General features: G+C 37.6%; 1 protein-coding gene across 11 annotated transcripts in view; it reads left to right on the forward strand.

Annotated features, from left to right (window-relative positions):
* Positions 1–13,079, forward strand: part of atp2b1a (ATPase plasma membrane Ca2+ transporting 1a) — a 151,792-nt gene that overhangs the window by 93,687 nt on the left and 45,026 nt on the right. For 8 of the 11 annotated variants that reach the window (XM_089126800.1, XM_089126802.1, XM_089126799.1 and 5 more), the window contains one exon: positions 9,915–10,001. The exons of the other annotated variants lie outside the window; for them this stretch is intronic. The gene's annotated coding sequence lies outside the window, so the exon portion shown is untranslated. The remainder of the gene's footprint in view (positions 1–9,914; positions 10,002–13,079) is intronic. 11 annotated transcript variants of the gene reach the window in all.

A 13,079-nucleotide genomic window follows, 5' to 3' on the forward strand; every position in this document is an offset into this window, starting at 1 on the left:
TGCTTGTGTCACTGAAGTGTCCAAACGGCTTTGTGTAAACACACCCCCACCTTCAATGCAGGGTACACTGGCACGAAAAATTAAGGAGCAACTAAAGGCATGTTTCCACCGCAGTTACCAGGAACTATTTGTCCCAGGAACTTTTTTCCCCCCAGACCGCTTGCTTACTGCGTTTACACCGCGGGCTAAAGTACCGGTCCTGGGCGGAAAGATTATAGTGACGTTGAACTGCGTGCGACTGCTCTTCCTAGCCTGTGCATTTGTTTTGAGTTTTGTGGAGATTCAAGCTGTGCTGCTTTTGTGTGCGATTGGTTTACTAACGAGGTAATTAACAAAACGGCAGAAAAGAGACGAGCACCCAAAGCGTATTCAGAAAGCTCGTAATGCTAGATATAAAAGTAGGCGTTTGTTATCAGCGGACATTGACCGTGAGATGAATGGGACGAACGCGCGCCAGCGTGGTGAGCACACAAGTCCCACCCTGAAAGTTCCTGAACTCTGAAAAAGTACCACCTCGCCAGCAGGGACTTTCTGGGCGGGAAATTTTTACCCGGAACTTCATTTAGACCCTGGTTCCTGCGGTGTAAACACAGCGAGAACCACCCCAAAGTTCCTAGTTCCTGGGGAAAGCTCCTGCGGTGGAAACGCGGCTTAATTAACTTTTCCAGTAACAAGCTGCTTCATCAGCTTGTAGAGTAGTCAAACTAGCCTAGAAATCTAGACGCACCCTAGCGGCAGCAAAAATGATTTTGCAGGAAAGTGTGGTCTAGCAACTCTCCGTTGACTTTCGAAGTGGAAAAACCAAACTCTGGTCCGACCAATCACAGTGTGTATAGAGTTGGTGGGCGGGCTTAACACAATGACGGCAGAGTTGTGACGGTTCTGCGCGGTGATTTCCCTGATACTTGAAAACAAAAAAGATGCAGCTGGCGAACAGCAGTCTTTCGATTCGGCTTTGGCCACGACTCTGGATGACTTGGAGTTAAGAGAACGTCACTTAAGTCATTCTTAAAAAAGGAAGATGTGTTTGTAGTTTTGACGACAGGATATGGCAAAAGTTTAATATATCAACTTGCTCCGCTGGAGGGAAAGCGCTTTGGACTCACTCATCCACAGCCGTTCGTTGCTCTGGTTGGTTGTGGCGCTATCCTATTGCGTGCAGAGGGATATTGAAAGACAACCTTTTATCCCGCCCCTCGGATTGAGGAATGCCAATTGTGAGTTCCCAGACCTAATATCCTAAAAGGTCTGGCTTGCCAGGCTATAGTGAAACCAAACGGTGAACCAAATCATTTTAAAATGAGAGCTGAAGGAATAATGAAAGATACTCTAATATTCCTAATATTTTTTTTTAAATTAGAACATATTGTTAATGTAGTCAGCTATTGCCACGTTCCAGGCAACCCGTAACCCGTGTTTTTCCAACCTTACACCCGTGAAAGTGCAGTTAAACCTGTGACTTCCCACCCATTAACTCGTACTAGATCGATGCATGGGCGTCAGTTTGGTTTGAAATGTGCTGGGGACAGAGACGTATTCGGAAGGGCATTTTCAAAAGTGCTGGGTACAATGACGCGTTCATTCTTTTTTCTCTTTCGAGTAGGTCATTTCGCATCTGTCAGGAATTGATATAATGTTTATCAGTGGCTGTATATGTTTTGATGAGGGAAAAAATATACGAGAGCGGATTAGAACCCATGAGAAACAGGGACAGACACGTTTGTGTGCATTTTGATTTGTGATTTCATCGGAACGAATCTCGGCAACGGATTGAAGCGCGTTTCCGAGAGAAGACAACGCATTTCAGTGCTAGATTGCCTGTTATTTACCAAACAAATGAAACGAATGCTGTTAACTGGAGATGTTTTATTTGTATTGGTACATCCGTGCCGCAAGATGTTTCAAAAGTGGTGGTGGCAAAATCGACCCTGGCAAAAAGTGGTGGGGACATGCCCCACCCGTCCCCCCCGTAAATGACGCCTATGGATCCATGTACTCCCAGTTACGAGATCTGACGTCACATAGCCCGCGAAACCATACAAAACAACAATGACAGCCCCTACGGATGCAGTGTTTCTGCAGGCGGTACACACGGCGAGAATACACTTTAGGACAACGTTAACTAGTTTTCAGTCCATTGAGAGCAAGGATAAATCAATACCAAATACACTCTAAAAATGCTGGGTTGTTTTAACCCAACTTTGGGTCAAATATCGCCTGGGAAAACCCAGACAACTTCCGGCAAATTTAGATTTGCTCAGAAAGTTAGTCTGGCAAAGAGCTCATTCAAACCCATTTCCAGTCCGCAGAAATCGCGGCACCAATCAGAAACGTTGGGGCGGGCTTTACACGATGACGACAGCACTGGGATTTTGAAGCAGATTTTGTAGCCTACATTACAAAGATGGACGCCGCCGTCAAACATCACTCGCTCGAATCAGCTATCGTGTCTGTTTTTAAACGATTTGAACGTTTCCTTTTTGTTAAAAACCGAACAAAGAACAAAAAACAGATGTTTCTCCGCCGGCCGCCGCTCTGCCTACGTCATCTCCTTCATCGCTCTGATTGGTTTTAGGTCTACCCGCGACGTCCGTTGGTGACGCCTCTCTGGAAATGATTTGTCTATGACGCTTTGCCAGACCATAACTCAGTTAAAACTGAGAATGGTCTGGTTTTAACCAGGCTAGGTCAAATATGGACAACCCCAAACGTTGGGTTAAAAATGTAATTAAAAAATTTAACCCAATTGCTGGGTTTGACCATATTTGACCAACTTTGGGTTAAAACAACCCAAAAATTATTACAAATGCGCATAAGCCCCGTAAGCTCCGCCATGCTGATTTGTGTATTTCTAGCTACCACAATTCCTTGCGCTCAGGTAGTTTGGCATGAATGACCTGGAATGCTACAAAGTCATAAGTCGTGGTTTGAAGTCGTGATTTTACATACTCAAAAACATACCTGGAACGCAGTATATGTTTGAGCTTTATTGCATCGCTAACTTCTTCTTCAAATTACGGTTAGCTTATAAGTTACACTTCCAAAGTAGCTTCCCCAACACTGACTTTAAGATACAAATGAGTTGACAAAGTACAAAGGTTTTCCGTATCGCCCTAGTAACAAGCTGTTGTACCCCTAACGGTTACCCTTTGCACATTTTATTTGACAGATGAGACTGAACAGATGTTCTTGCCATCTGGCTATGGTTTCTATTCATCCAATGGAAGTTTGCAGAAGTCGTAATTCTAAACGCCAAGACTCATATCATCACCGAAACCAAGATAGATGATAAATCATTTATTTTGTCCCTAAACTACACTGTCTGGGTCGCTCCACTCCTCCTTGCCCCAGCTGCGCTCAGGACTCAATGCCTAAAATCAATGGGTGTTTTTTGAGGTGTGAAGGGTTTAATTAATTAGATGGAGCTGGTGAAGGGGACTGGCGGTTTGGAGATCTGCTGGGCTGTGAGAGTCCTGCCGTGTGGGTCCACTGCATTCCACACACCTGTGTCTCTGAAGATAAGACACTTACAGTAACTGTTTTTCCATTGTTTAAATGGAACACTTGGGACACTCGTCTCTTTCCTTCAAAAAGTAAACATCACCTCGCGGTCTCTAGACAGATGTACAAAACTCCGGCTGTGTTATTAGCATTAGGCCCAAGTATTTGGCTACTGGTGCAAATTAAGAGTGGTCCTTGAAATATGGAAATGTGGCCTTGCAGTAGTTTGCACACACATCATGAGTCTTATAACTTGAGTGTTGTTCCACTGCTCCTTTCCAGGCTCCGGAAGGATGATACAATTTTTTTTTTTTTTTAAATTAGGGCAATCATTTCCTTTTCTTTATAAATTATAGCTGCCTCCGTTTCCTGTTTTTTGGTTTCTTGGACCTTAGGATAATTCTCTCTCTCTCTCTCTCTCTCTCTCTCTCTCTCTCTGAAGTTGAGAAGAGAGGAGGCCATTGAGTTTTTCTAACCCACCTTATCCTCAGGTTACTCACCATTCTCATACATTATTTGTAGACTGTTTTATTATGAATGACCAGGTCCAATCCACACGGCTGCTGAAGCCACCGTCACACCTGCCTCATAGAAATCTGACCTAAATAGAGTTACAAACAATCAGACTTCACATTACAAATGAAGATGACCATTACTGCTTGATTTAAGTGGGTGGACCTTGGTGAAACAGAGTGGACATTTACTTCTGTCGTAACAAATGTATATATTATGAACCTTATCACTTTCCTTATCCTTTATAAGACAATATTTGCTGATTTAACAATGTGTAATGCATAACCGCACATTTAAATATACAATAACTGCACCTTTAGGGATAGTTCACCCAAAAATTTAAATTCTGTCATCATTGTCTCACCCTCATGTCCAAACTTATATGACTGCCTTTGTTCTGTGATGTTGAAAAATATAAATGTTTTTTTTTTTTTGTCCATACTATGAAAGTCAATTGGGGTTTAAAGGGGTCATGCACTGCATTATTTTAGGCTATTATTTTATCATGTTTTCTGAGGTGTGCAATTCTATTGTAAGTAAGATTTTTTACATACAGTTTTTCATAATTTAGAAATAAAAGGCTATTTTCTACTCTGATTTTACCCCTCTGATTTGAACGCTCTGTTTTAAGAGGCGTGTCTACTATGAGTCTTTAGTGTAAACGCCCACTGCTGTGATTGGCTAACAGCTTTGCATATGATATAAGTTTTAAATGTGGAACTCTTCTGAAAACTTTTGCTATGTCTTTACTATTATAGCATTATATTTAGATCTATTCCAGTGGCATAATACGTTGCATTGTTAAGCCATGTCTGTTGAGCAAACAAATGTAGAGATTTCGTCATTGCAACTTGATTTCTGAATGCTTTCATCATACCTAACACTAACAGTGTAAACACTATGTAGATAAGAGATTCATTGTGCAGTGTAGACAGTGTCATTGACTATAACAGGAGTTTTGGTAAGAGTCCTGAACTCAGTCACTGATAAACCAGTTGACTGATCAACCTTCAGTGATTATAAAGGAAGACTTCTTTGATAACTTTCTTTATATAATTTAATCACAATTTAAACTAACAGATTGTTTTATGCTACTAGAAACAATGTGAAGTTGACTAGTCACTGGCTTGATTTACTGACGCATAAACGGAAATAAACGATTTTGAGACAAAGAACGTCTGACTGTACATGAATCATTACATATAATGCCTAGTCTGTGATTTCCTATAAGTAACACTATTCAAATGTTGTGGCATTACTGTTATGTCCATACCTTATAGTCAAAGTCTGTTTGCAAAGTCTGCGCCGAAATTGCGGCTGATTTGTTCTGTACAGTGAAATATACCAAACAAACAATGCTCTACACTCTCAGAAGAAATGGTTCTATTTAGAACCAGAAATGGTTCCATTCCCCGCTTCATATATGGAATGGAACTCGAAAATTTTTTTTTGGTAAAAGGTTCTATTGGCCAAGTATGGAACCCCAGGGTTCTATAAAGAACCCAGAGGAACCATTTTTTAAGAGTGTATAGAACCTTTTAGGGTTCCAAATATGTAGCGCTGATCGAACCTTTTAAGGTTCTATATAGAACCTTTTCTTCTAAGAGTGACTGAGACAATCACATGGTTTAAATATGTGATATGTGAATTACAGTGTTTACATAAAATTATAATCCTTTTGAGATTAATTCTCATCTCACTAACGTGCCAGTGAGCGGGTCCAAAGATGCGATGATGGATAAGTAGTGATTTTCGGTAACACTTTATGGTAAAGGGTACATGAATTATCATGAATTCATTTCATTTATAAATTCATGCATGAATTATGCACTTATTCATGCATTAATATCTCATGAATCATCAGGAACTAACACGAATTCAACGTTTTTTTTTTATTTATGACTTCATACAACACCTTAATTAAAACATATACCTAAGAAGAGCACATCATCATGAATTCTGATTTATTATGCATGATCATTATGTTTTCTTTGTTCACAGTTATGCCACCTTTAATAGCTTTAATTGTTCATCAGTGTTTCAAAGGATCCTGTCACCACTTTAGTTGAGGTGCCACAAACATGATGAAGTCATTGATAGATACTACTGATAATTCATGTATCCTTACCGTAAAGTGTTACTTGATTTTCTTCTGCAGAGACGGCTTTTCATCGCACTATTACATCATAACGAGCTGTGCTTATTTCAAACTACATTCACAACCGATGATATGCATATATGTGAAGTTTATTTATTAGTATATTCTGGCAATTAAATTGGGTGGTCTGCCTTAAATCTGGGCGTCCCATGTGTCCTCAGCTTGTATCTTGTATGCGTTAAATCAGGTGTGACAGCACCATGTGGAGACAGAACAGGTTTGTCTTCTTTACAACAAACACAGAGAGAACACAGCCATCAAATGCTCCAGATGATTAGCAGCACTCGCCTTTCTTCCAAACATTCGTCAAGATTTCTGCCCTTATTTAGCTGTCTCTTCAGACCGTTTCTCCAGCGAAAGCTCTGGGGAGTGTAGTTTTTGTCGTCTGTCCACTAAGTTTGACAGGCTGGAGGTTCTTGTTTGACAAGAGGATGTAAACGACTGTTAGATTCCAGCTGGCCTGCATCACACAGCCAGACAATCAACAGACCGGGCTCAGAGTCTGGCATCGGGAGCGAGTTTCGGCCTGCACCGTTTACACTCGCCGTCGCCATGACCTGGCAACATTACCACTTCTGGGGGTTAGTGATTGAAGAACGTGTCAACTGGTGTGGCGAAGCACAATTTGTCTTCATCATGTACATAGACGCTGCTACTGGGTTGAATGACCTGTTAACGTCTGCTTCCAAAATATACAGTTTACTGCTAAGGCTTATTCACATCGCTCAAATAATTCCAGATAAGAAAGAAAAAATGTAATATGACCTTTCACTTGCACAGCAACCGAAATAAGCTTGACTTACGGTGTTTTGCAACACCTTACTCCATTGATGCATCAGCGACTACTCAGACATGAGTAGTTCCAGATATTCACTTTCTACAAAAGTCCCAAAAGGCTGGTTTATTTGAAAGCTGTGGTGATAAATGGATATTAATGGAACATATCTCCAACATGTAACTTTTCATTCTGATGTTAAACTTAAAATCTTTTCCACTCTCTCACTGAAATGTGTTTAACCTGGTTTAGGGCTTGGCAGTGACTTTCCAAACAGGGATGTGATATTTTTCCTTCACTGTACAGAACAAAGAGTGGCCTGTCTTAATGCTTTTACACCTTCTGTAGGTCTCCCACAGGGTTTAGGCTTTTGAAGCATCTGGATACAGCCAGCAAACCTTCTGGAAGTATTGACTTTTAGTAAATAATATAATATAATCATTGTTGGGTGTAACTAATTACTAAGTAATTAGTTACTATAATTTAATTACTTTTCCCTTGAAAATGTAAAGTAAGGGATTACTCTTAATTTATCTGTAATGTAATTACAGTTACTTCTGATTTAATTGAGGTAAATACTGTGTCAATCCGATCTCACAGCGATTCGTATGCATTTTATGAGGTGTCTAAATCGTACGACCACACTCGTACAAATTCGTATGAATTATTGTAAAATATGTATGGAAAAAGTGTGAAATGTAATGATATCAGACATAAAACAATAGTGGGTTACTTAAAAAAAGTATGTTTTTATAATGTAACCTTCTCCACATTGGTCTGTTAAAGGATAATTCATGCAATTTGATAGTATTTATGTGAAAGAATTAAAACAGATGTCGTATTGTTCAGCTGGTTGAGATTGATATGGGATTTTGAAAGTAATTAGTAATTAAAAGTAATTAAATACTTTTTAGAGAGAGTAATTAGTACAGTAATCTATTTACACTGTTGAAGAGGTAATTAGTAACTAGTAATTCATTACTTTTTTAGAGTAACTTACCCAACACTGAATATAATATAATATAATATAATATAATATAATATAATATAATATAATATAATATAATATAATATAATATAATATAATATAATATAATATAATATTTGTTTGTTTTATTTATTTCTTTAGAAATATGGGTTGGATTTCAAATATATGAAAAATGTAACTTAATTATCAAATTATCAAATTTATATATTATTAGATATAAATTATTAAAAATTATTATATTATAAATTATTAAATATATTATTATCAAATTTTATATATATATATATATTAGAATAATATGTATTTTTGTGTAATTTTTTGTGTAATAGCTATGGGTTAGACATTAAATATGTTAAAATTATACTAATTATGCAGTTTTCTTGTACTTATATTTTACATCAAAAAATATTTTATTAAAAAAAAATTACATTTCTTTTAAAAAAATCAATGGAGACCATTAGGATTATAACTTAGAAATTCTGACTTTTATGATTATGATTTATAATATATTTTATGATGTATATATATGTGTTTATTCATTAAGGGAGTGGAAACAATAGCTTAACAAGGAAAGATGTCATGTAATGGATAGTGATTTCTCACTCCCCACATGCTGGCCATGCTAAACAAAAAGGGCATTTACAGCAGAACCAGTGGGGCAGCTTTACCAATCATGTCTGGCAGCCTCTGTCTGGTTTGGGTTATCAGGTTTACCAGAATGAACCATCCTCACAATCCTATTTTTTTATAAAAAAAAAAAAATGCTTTCCAACAATAACTGAACACTGCTTAAATGCTATGATTATTAAACATATAATCTCAATCTGAGGATGAAAACACTCATCCACACTCTGCTCTTGAACACAATATAGGCCTGCAAACAAAAGTGTAAATATGCAAAAAGAGGGTAGCTCCGCCCACCATGCATTGTCATTGGTCTACAATCACGCCGCAGATACTAAAGGATGACAGTCTGATTGGCAGTTTCTTTGTCTGAGGTGAATCTACACTGTGTTCTTCATCACAAGAAATCACAATGGCACTGCAGAGTGCTGATATGCGGAGGGCTGGCGTGATTATAGTGTAAATTCAGAGAGGGAATAATTCAAGCTCTAGTTGACTGCACTCGCTCCTTTGTAGTAGAATCATTGATCCCTCCTCTGCCTCTGTCTGAGCTTTGACTGGCCCATGAGACCACAAGAGGAAAGAAGCTACAACAATACGCCTTACCAAAATTCAAATGTGAATTTAAATTCTGAGAATGAATGAATCAGAGAAAATTATTCAAATGTATCTTTTCAAAGTGCTGCACTAGTAGTCACTTTGCTTGTTCCAGTGGTCAGAGGTAGGAAAATTTCAGCTCTTAAAATGGTTGTGGTCTAGTTTGAGCGCAGCACCATTTTTCATTTCACTTTCCACTTTCTCCCTGCTCTGTTTATGGGTTAACCACACGCTCACTCATTCATTCAGCACAGAACAGATGCTGCTGTAGCCACCGTGTGTGGCATGGATGGGTGTGTGTGGAGCATAAGGGTGCCTACACATTGGAGATAACTGAGTCAAAAAATGCTGCAAGTCCATTGATTTCAATGCTTCAAAAAGATGAATGTAACAAAACATACATATAGGTGAGGGTGTAACAAAAGATATTCCGAAAGTAATGACCCCTCATACAACCAGATCACAACAGAACACACTTTTTTTTTTTCAGATTTCACAGCACAACACTACAGAAATAGAAACTAAATGAGTCATGTTTTCAAAGAAAGATATCTCATTTGGATACTCTCTTTTCCCTCTTTTATCATCTCCTTCTTTGTCTCTTCCTCTCCCATATAATGCTCTTAGGTCAGGACCAATACCTGTTACAAATAAGGAGGCATGTGCATGTGTGTTTGTGTTACTGGACTTCAGGATGTGAAGGCCAACTGTATTACCCCGTTTCCTCTTCCTTTCTTCTCCCTCATGGCTCACATCAGGTATATAGTCCATGGGAAAAGGAAGAGAGTGAGACGAAAGGGCGCCTATTTCCCAGAGTTCTCAACAATCCAGCATAACCAGCTCAGGTTAGTCGAGGGTTTGCTTTATTAATGTTGTGACACTGGAGTGGTTTGTAGCCAGATGCTCTAATAAATCAAGGTGAAAATGACATATAAATACATCTGTTTCAACCGATTTGGCTGTACAGATACTGCCACATATGGCTCTCCATTTGAACACGAATCTGTAAGTCCTTAATAACAGTATGATAGTTATTGTTCTATGAATTCACTATTTGGATGTTGATTTAGAAACAAGATGCGTAGTGTTACACACAGAATGTGTTTTTGTTTCCACTGAGCTGCACCAAATTTGCACCAAATGCACCTTTGAATGTTGGATTTGCCTCTTTTGGAGCATCCCATGACTTAACCCCTTAGCTGTCACCCCCCTTTTTGAGAATGGGGGTTAAAATGCACTATTCAAACTTAAATGGTTGTAATTTAAGAATGCTTTGGAATATATACCCAAGTTTGGTCTTGTTTTAAAGAAAACACTCAGCAGATTATTGCTAAAGTGAAAACACTTCAAAAAATGAAAGTATGAAAAAGTTATGGAAGTTTAAATTTACAGTAAATTAAATATACTGTACTATATATTTTTTATTTTATATAAAATATATATTTTATAAAATATTTTTTACTCTAAAATTACTATAAAATCAAAGCCATAAATCTAACCAAGTTATGTTCCAAATTTGAAGTTGATATCACAAAAATTGAAGTTCCCATGAGATTTTGTTTAGGCGTAGTACCAAAAATAGCCACCGGGTGCTATTGAATTCCATTGAAAGTAGTTGTATACATTCTGCCTTAACAAATTAATACATTTCTGTCCAAATATCAATTCTTTCACAAAATTTGGAACCTTGAGACTCAGACCTTTCTGAAAATATCAGTTTTGTCAAGAGTAGAAAAGGTTTTGATCATAAATTATGAAATATAACGATGCCCAAAAGGGGAGGAGCCTGATAAAATAAGTACCGTTTCTATGGTAATGCAACTTTCAATTATAAAACACATGATGAATTCTGAGTTTATAAGCTTTCAAATGATAGCTAATTTATGATAACTTCTAAAATATGTGATATAATAAAAAAAGGCGATAAAAAATAATATTATATTTTAGAGGATAATAAATATAAATATTATCATTTTTAGAGGATAATATTGTACTATAATTTTGTATTTTTTATTGAAAAATACTAGATTATATGTTTATTATGAACTTTTAGCATAAAAACAGAAGTTTCAATGATTAAAAGTGGGTTCATCAACTTTTTGTGACAAAGGTCAAAACTCCTGTTATGATGCTGATTTTTTGAGGTGCACTCTTGTCATAAATTCATCAATTACTCTTCCTACATCATTTTTAACACAAAACAGGGGTAGAATATCTATTTAGAAGTCTTAGACCTTTCCAACAATATATAATTTGTCATAGTTAGATTAGGATTTAATAGAAATATAGTGAAGTAAAGTTAGGCGTCACGGTACCGGGACGGTGACAGTTAAGGGGTTAAAATGAGGCGCACGCAAGTGATGAGAAGTTAACTTTTTAACCAAAACGTTTTCCTAATACACTGTTCGCCTTACACTTTGTCCCACACAAAAAATACATGTTCGGTGTGAATATTTTGAGTTCAAAAGTTAGGCTAAATCCACATAAATTGTGGCATACCACAGAGAAAAATTAAAGAATTAGTTCACTTTTCAAAAAACTTTTGCTGATAATTAATTTACTCACCCCCATGTCATCCAAGATGTCCATGTCTTTCTTTCTTCAGTCGAAAAGAAATGAAGGTTTTTGATGAAAACATTCCAGGATTTTTCTCCATATAATGGACTTCAGTGGGAACCAGATGGTTCAAGTTCTAAAAGAAACTTTCAGTACAAACTGCAAACTTGTTCAAAGGGCTTTAAACGATTGCAGACGATAAATAAGGGTCTTATTAAGCGAAACGATCGCTCATTTTTAAAAAAAATAACAAAGTTTAAGTTTTATAAGATCAAACGCTCGCCTTGCTGTGTTCTGTGGTGCACGTTCGGGACTCTCCTGTTCGAACTCGTTCAACAAAATGAACAAATCTTTTTCCGAATCAATTTGCCGAATGAACCAAATGACAAAAGATTTGTTCATTTTGATGAACGAGATCGAACAGGAGTGCGTTACAGAACAGAGCAAGGCGAGCGTTTGAGCTTATAAAACTTTGTTATTTATTTATAAATATTATATTCATCGTCTGGAATCGCTTAAAGCCCTTTGAACAAGTTTGCAGTTTGTACTGAAAGTTTCTTTTGGACCTTGAACCGTCTGGTTCACATTGAAGTCCATTATATGGAGAAAAATCCTGGAATGTTTTCATCAAAAACCTTAATTTCTTTTCGACTGAAGAAAGAAAGACATGGACATCTTGGACGACATGCCGGGGTGAGTAAATTATCAGCAAAAGTTTTTTCAAAAGTGAACTACTCCTTTACGTAATTTTCAAAGATAGCTAAATTTTGGGTACAGTGAGCGATTTACAATGGAAGTGAATGGGGACAATCAAAAAAATGTTACAATATAGCCACAAAACAAAAACAATATGCATGGTAACATTATTTTACTGTTCAGTGTAAATATATCCTCAAATTGGTTCCATTGCAAGTGACTTGCCAAAACCCTATTTGCTCTTTTCAAAGAATGAGAGACGAGAAATTATATTTTGAGCTACAAATTCTGTCGACTAAACTTAACTTGTATTGAACCCGGAATATTCCACCCTCACTGTAAGTGTCCATGGTGGTTCATTGACCTTCTTGAAGAGAAGGTCTTCTGCTTCCATTACACAACATACACAAACACACTCAAGTGTAATGGAAATTGTTTGCTTTGGAACTGGAGGATGTTGGGGAAGGAGAGGCACTTCTGTACCCCTCAGAATGAGGGATGTCCTCTCACACACATGCACATACACACTGGGTGAATTATTGTTCGCAAGTGGAAACTTGGCCCCCCAGGCCCGGCTGCCGGTTCAGTGCTGACTAAGAGCACTGTCTGTGTTTTTGCCCCCCCCCCTCTCTCTCTTTCTCTCACACACACACACACACACACGGAGAGAG

Source organism: Pimephales promelas, chromosome 24 (genome assembly GCF_988280905.1).
Source record: "Pimephales promelas chromosome 24, fPimPro1.hap1.1, whole genome shotgun sequence".
Classification (NCBI taxonomy): Eukaryota; Metazoa; Chordata; class Actinopteri; order Cypriniformes; family Leuciscidae; genus Pimephales; species Pimephales promelas.